Source organism: Temnothorax nylanderi, unplaced genomic scaffold, assembly GCF_030848795.1.
Source record: "Temnothorax nylanderi isolate EJ_2023f unplaced genomic scaffold, tnyl_v1.0 TNYL_tig0905_pilon, whole genome shotgun sequence".
NCBI classification, from domain to species: Eukaryota; Metazoa; Arthropoda; class Insecta; order Hymenoptera; family Formicidae; genus Temnothorax; species Temnothorax nylanderi.
This window is the reverse complement of record NW_027249967.1, coordinates 44503-51775: the sequence shown is the minus strand read 5'-3', so window position 1 is coordinate 51775 and position 7273 is coordinate 44503. Positions and strand designations below refer to the sequence as shown.

General features: G+C 37.8%; 1 long non-coding RNA gene across 1 annotated transcript; it reads left to right on the top strand.

Moving 5' to 3' along the window:
- Nucleotides 1-615: 615 nt before the first annotated feature.
- Nucleotides 616-2589, top strand: LOC139785868 (uncharacterized). The gene is made up of 2 exons (XR_011722106.1): nucleotides 616-1158; nucleotides 1740-2589. It is a non-coding gene; the product is annotated as an uncharacterized lncRNA (long non-coding RNA).
- The last annotated feature ends 4684 nt before the right edge of the window (nucleotides 2590-7273 follow it).

The following is a 7273-nucleotide window of genomic DNA, read 5'->3' as shown; positions in this document are numbered from 1 at the left end:
TATATACATATATGTGTATAGAGAGTTTTCTTTACTTTTCTGTTCAAAGAGATTTATGTATGTTCCGTTCAAAGAGATTTAAGTTTTACGTTATGAGCGTCTTCTAAATTCAAACTTTTCCGTCATGTATAACGTTTTTTTGCAAAAATTTTAAGTTATACATCTAATATATTATTTACTATATATTCCTAGACCAATATTTATAGTCTGATTTTATACTTAAAATCATCTTTAAATTATTTTAACATATCACAATAGTTCAACATAGTATCTCAAGATAGCTACATAATAAGATGGTTTTAAATATAAAATATAGGATCATGAATACATATATATCGGCAAATGTATTTCAGATTTAACTATTTATTGCGAACTGAAAATTAAACAATATAACAACTTGAATTTTCAACGTTGTGAATAATCTTACACCTGCAACATCACAATGTTTAATTATTACGACTTTATTATTTACTTATTTTTTTTAGAAATTATTAATACGTAATACAAATAGATGGGATCTTTTCTTCTTTTTTATATGTGTGTGGTGTAGGATATCGGGTGAAGGTGCGTCGATTCCCACAATAATGAATCTTTTTCAATTAGGTAAAATCTTGCTCTATTTATTCATGCTCTATGTACAGATAAAATATTTCTTTAATATGTATAAGTAGGTGGTCGTGTGTGTCAATATAAGTTATTAGTGTATAGTGTAATATTCTCATTCTAAATGTGTTTCTAGAATGTTAGGGACCTCTTCTTCTTGGAACTAATATTCCGCGGGATAATAAGATTACGTCCGGGAGTCCCTGGCTTGCCTCTTGGAGTAGACGGAATGGGACTGAATCGGGCCCGAGGAAGTCGAGGTCGTGGAGGAGTCTTGAAAATAGATTCCGTCTGGGTTGATACAGAATTCCCAGGTTCGCTCGGGTTAGGAAGATGTCGGATATGAGACACTTGGATTATAGGTAAATCGATGAGTTGTAGCTTCCAAGGTAGTAATGTCTCTACCTTGGAGAACGGAAGTGGATCTTTTATCCTGATAACCGGCTCAGTAACCGGAATGGTAACCGGGATAAACTTCCCCCTCGTCTTGAACTTAGGAGCCGGAATGGTGATTGGGATAAGCTTCCACGGTGGAGTCTCTTCCTCAGAAAATAGGTTAGGACTCTTTGGTTTATCCTCAGGAGTCGGAGCCGGGAGGTCTGGCCGGGGCATTCGTGGAGGACGGACGTGCCTCACGAGCGCTCCGTATAATATATAAGAATAAGTGTCTTTAATATTAGTTTTCGGAAATTCCTATGCGTAGTGCTCTGTACCGTGTTTTTATATCACGTCACATAAATTTTGGTGAAATATTGTTTGAATTAAGGATATTATTGATAACTATGCATGTGGGATACGTACGCGTGCGTATGGGTGTGGCACTCGTGCTACACATCTTATTGTTAATTATAATTACGATCTGTATAATATCCTTAATAATGTGATTTGATTCGGTTTCTGGATATACATACGCAATTAACGATATATATATTATTAATATTTGTTGTGAATTTCTCCTATATTTAAACAAAATCTCTGCCACGTCACGTTACGATACCTCTCGACACTCATATAAGACCCCTGTAAATTAGTAATCCGCCTTTTATCCTAGGATATCCGATATTAATTATGTTCCGGGTGTGCTGGAGTGCTTGAGGATACATGTATATTTTGTTAATTTTCATAATTTTTGACAGCAATTTTGATAATTATCTGTGCCACGTACACGTGGCACATGGCCGATCTTATGAAGGGACGAAATGGTTTTGATGAGTGGACAGATATGGAGAAATGTGCTTTTTTGATGCATATAGCCCGATTCTGACAAGATGTCGTTTATTAAACTTTATTTTGGTGAGTCTTTGACCACCGTGTGGGTGCTGTGTTGCAAAATTGTCTGTTCTTAATGTGCCGTATGAGCAGCCATTTAGAGTACGTTCTCGTGTCACCGTCGAACGACACGTGCGATGCCTTCAGTATAGATAATGAATTAATTAAATTTTTTAAGACTGCCGAGCTCCATCGTTTCTCATTCGCGATACACGACGTATATATGCGTATCTGGCTTATAAATTTCATCTCTGCGCGTTCGTGGTCATTACATCATTCCGGGTTTTAGACGCGATGTCTTTTGAGGTTAAGTGGTGCTTGTATCTGGTGCCACCGGGATACTATGAGCTTGTGCAATGCGTGTTTGGCACACGTATTTATTTATATTTTATGTTTCTGCGACACAATTCCTTGTGATAAAATGTTTAAGGCTATGCGTTAGTGATAATTGTCAACTATACTATCTGACTTGAGTTACTTTAAGAAGTAAATTTATTATTTTAAGCCCTAATTAAGCTCTCCTGCGTTAACTTTAAGTCTCGTTTGTATCTAATACGCGCTTAGAGGATGACAGGAAACTATACACATGTTATTGCTGTGATCGGGCTGTTTGAATTTGAATATGGTTTGTCTTTGTGACTGTGTCTTGGTTTTTATGTGTATTGTTTTTCGTGTTGAAGCTGAGTGATACTTATTGTAATAAAAATTTTTTAACTACGTTGATCTCACTTTATTTTCTATGTATAGAGTTATAGGATATATATACGGTCTGCAAAGCTCGAATAAACTTGACTAGAGTTTGCTATTGATTGATTGATGTAAAACTATTCGCAATAAGTGTTGACTTTATGCTGTTCTGTGTTGTTTTCGTGCTTCGAGTACATACGTTGAGATCCAATACGCACTCAATACTCAATATAAGCAATTTTAACGACGAAACTGTTATAATTTGACAATACATTATTGTCTTTTTGGCATGGGTATTTCGAGTTGCGTACTTAATCAGTATTCTTTTCAGGAGGCATAAAGGAAAGAAGAAATAAATAAACTTCTCATTTATTTATTATGAACAATATATATATTATTTACATGTGGATCTCTTCGTGTTCGTGTTTTAGTGCTTTGTGTTTAATATATGTACTTTTCACAGGCACCCCTCCCCCCTCACATTCCTAAACTTTACTTATTTATTGCAATAAGTGATAAAATACACTTGTTACTCGATTGTTGTTGCGATTGGGTTATGTTTTTCGATAAGCGCGTGCGAACATCTAAGACTATGAGTATGAGTTTGAAGACATGCGATCTGACCAGATATAGGGATTTCTTGCCTTATGGCCAACTCTCATGTGTGAAATATGGCGGATCTGAGGACGAACTAAATGATTTGATAAACTTAACCTTTTGATAATGTTATACTGAATAAACATATTTGGAATCGTCAGCTGATGACTTTATTCTAGATCAACCAAACAAAATTATGTAATATTGGAGAGATTAGTGGAATTGCGCTGCATTTCTCGGAACAATCGTTAAACCGCGGATTCAATTGTCGTGGTTTTACTGTATTATTGTACATTGCCTGACATTTGTACAAGGGGAAAAAAAAACAAATAAACAATTACACAAAATAAGCAGAACAAAAAACATATATACAAACAATTAGAAGCAAAACAGACTAAACAAAACATTTTCACAAATGCCAGGCAATTTGATATGAAACAAATTCAAATTTAAGTAAACTCAGATAAATTTTCTGATTAATTTCGTCAAACTGATACATGGGTAGCTCTTAGATGTCTTTGGATGTGAGTGCTGCCTATTATTGAAGGACCAATATTTTGTACTATCCATCTGCATCTGATGGCATCTTTTGAGCTCAGCTTTTGATCAGGACGCGACTTATGTTGACAATGCAATACTTTGCGTATTGTAAATATTTTTTCCAAATGCCTGTACCCCAACTTTGGAAACTATATGAGATATATATGATATTCTTATTGCGTATGGGCTTGCTCTGCAGGCATCTATTTCTTAGCCAATCTCTCTGCGCTCTTATCTCGTTGTGAACGTGAGATCGGCTTACCATCCTTTTGTATAGTGCGCCCTTGGACAAGGCGTTGCTATCGCGAGTCGTCCTAGGATGCGCCTTGGGCGGGGTGCACCCGAACCGCTAGCCCAAACAAAAACTATGGAAGTACACAAGGACAAGATAAAGTTACCGTCTCAGGGGGACTCGAAGCCCCAGAGACCGGCGCGGGGGGAGTATGGTCCCAGCGAGCCCCGTGTCGCCGAAGCCTCCCAACGGGAGGTGGACGAATCATTTGATGGGCTAAACCGTAATGTACGACCGGTGTTGACCTCGGGCACAGGAGGAAGCCATATTACCGAGAAGTCGGATCCGGCGCTACCCTCGGGCGTCGGTGAAGTAAGAGCTACCGAGGTGACAGATCTACCATCAACACCAATGTCCGCGTGTCCCACGGACTTTGCGGACATTCCTGGCTGTCCACTTTCTGTCGATGAAGGCTCTGACACGAAAAACGTGGACGCAACTGGGAATGAGATCAGGCTCGCTCCTGAGTCAATGCCGGATCGGGCTATCATCATAGCCAGAAGAGTGTTAGGTCAAACTGACAGACCTCGTTCTGTCACTCCAGGAAAGGACAATACAGTGTCCTATGCCTTTTCTAATCCTTCGGGACGCACTCCATTCCCTGGATTTGGAGTAGAAACGGAACGTAACGACGAAGAACAACAGCACTCCGAGATTTCGGGGATTGGACGTGAGGAAGACATGGATTACGACTACGACGAATCGGAACCGATCGTGATCGACTCGGACTCTGGCGATTCTGTATATAGTAAGATCACGAAGAAAAAGAGGAAGGTGAAGGTTTCTCCTCATGCTAAACATATCCTGTCTCCTCCTCTATCTGCAAGTAGTGTTAAGAAGTGGGTAAGAATACGTCAGAAATATCACGATTTGGACGTGGTTTCCGGATTGATTTGCAAATTGGTGAAATTATAGTATTGGATAAGAGAAATTAAAAGGTCAAAGGATTTTTAAAAATTTTGAAAATTGTAGAAGTTACGCCATGTTGAATTTTTTACTAAGTATTTTTTTAAGTATTAATATTTACGAAACTATTCATCGGATTTTAATAAAATTTAAATATGTTATACTTCATGCCTTTTTAGACTATTGCATTATTGAAAACAAATTTTTTAATTTTGACCAAAAAAAAGTAAAAATATTTTTTAGAATCGTTTTTATTCGAACGGGACCAATTTGTCAGAAATTTTGTAAGATAATAAAATATTCCTTATAGTGTAACCTTTCTTTAAAAAAAAAAATTAATGGAGACTAATAGGTTCTGAGATATTGCAATTTTCGTGAAAGCGTGCAGCACCGCGCCGCGCCGCGCGGCCCGCCCGTACAGTGCCACACGTAGTACAAGGCGCTTGTTCGAGCTTCGCTAGCGCCTATAGCTATTAACCGTAGAGTAGGGCTCTCACGGACTTTTTTATAGGAAATTTTATGCTCTACGAAAAAGGTCCAGTACAATTTTTCGGATTAACAACGCCGTGTGGCTTCCTTTTACAAGGATTAAAGCATTTCCTTCGCGGCATTGTGTCGATTAACAATCGATCTTTCTTAAATCTACTTATTACAAATTATAAAAGAAAATAGATAAAACTGAAAATATTATTTACACACATATATATACATATATATATAATGTTAAAGCGGTAGTAAAAATACGATGAAATGGGCAGACAGCAAGTGTACGCAACTCCACGGAGAGAAATTCCGAAATCTGCACTTATCTTCGCTTTCAAATTACCCACGCGTATGAAGTATCAAGCCAAGCCGTCTTTTGTCTCATCCTGTGAATTTCTTCCACGCATGCATTTGCGCTAATTCGGGCTTCACTAGTGCCTAAGCTATTAACTTTACACTAGAGCTCTCCGGGACTTTTTTATAGGAAATTTTTTGCTCAACATAGCTTCCTCATAGAGGAAGCTTTGTTTTCGTGAATTTCGTATATGAACCTTTGATTGCGTTTAAGTTGGGTTTAGTCTTCAACCAAATTTAAAAAAATTATATATGAAATAGGGGTAGAAGAAACCAACGAAGAGATTGGTTTTTGAGTTTTTTCTGCCAATATGTTAAGATTGTTTTCATATTGACGCCTCCGTATCAAAAACGGTGCACTTTACGACAAAATTGTACTGGACCTTTTTCGTAGAGCATAAAATTTCCTATAAAAAAGTCCGTGAGAGCCCTACTCTACGGTTAATAGCTTAGGCGCTAGCGAAGCTCGAACAAGCGCCTTGTACTACGTGTGGCACTGTACGGGCGGGCCGCGCGGCGCGGCGCGGTGCTGCACGCTTTCACGAAAATTGCGATATCTCAGAACCTATTAGAGTCTCCATTAATTTTTTTTTTTTTTTAAAGAAAGGTTACACTATAAAGAATATTTTATTATCTTACAAAATTTCTGACAAATTGGTCCCGTTCGAATAAAAACGATTCTAAAAAATATTTTTACTTTTTTTTGGTCAAAATTAAAAAATTTGTTTTCAATAATGCAATAGTCTAAAAAGGCATGATTTCAAGTATAACATATTTAAATTTTATTAAAATCCGATGAATAGTTTCGTAAATATTAATACTTAAAAAAATACTTAGTAAAAAATTCAACATAGCGTAACTTTTACAATTTTCAAAATTTTTAAAAATCCTTTGACCTTTTAATTTCTCTTATCCAATACTATAATTTCACCAATTTGCAAATCAATCCGGAAACCACGTCCAAATCGTGATATTTCTGACGTATTCTTACCCAAATCTAAGAAGTTGTCTCGAGTTACAAAGAGGGAACCAGTCCACTCTGGCGCATCTTTAAATGCCAGGACTTGTATGGAGGTCATCCTCACTGATGACTTCAGGAAGTTGGACACTGTTCAATTGTCAGATCTTACATCGGAATTTGTCAAAAAGATCGAGGTTATCAGGAAGGAGAGTAAAAGCTTCTAGGGAATCTTAAGCGGTTCCATGAGACGTGGTCTCATCAATATTACTGAAATCTTCTCGGTTCTCAACGAGAGATTGGAGGAGTCGGGGGATGTATCCTCACTGAGGGTACAAAACAGCGAACTCTCCTCACAACTCCGTGAACTAAAGCGAGAAGAGGAGAGGACCAAGAGGGAGCTTTCCGCGGTGAAGGACGAGAATGCTACGCTCAAACGCGAGTTATCTTCTCTTAGCGAACGCTTCACAAAGATGGAATCCTACATCGCGAGATTGGAAGAGAGGAGCGGAGAATCGAGTGGGAAATCGAAAACCGTTCCACCCCCGCCTTTGGTAAATCTACCCTCTACTGTTACTCTTCCT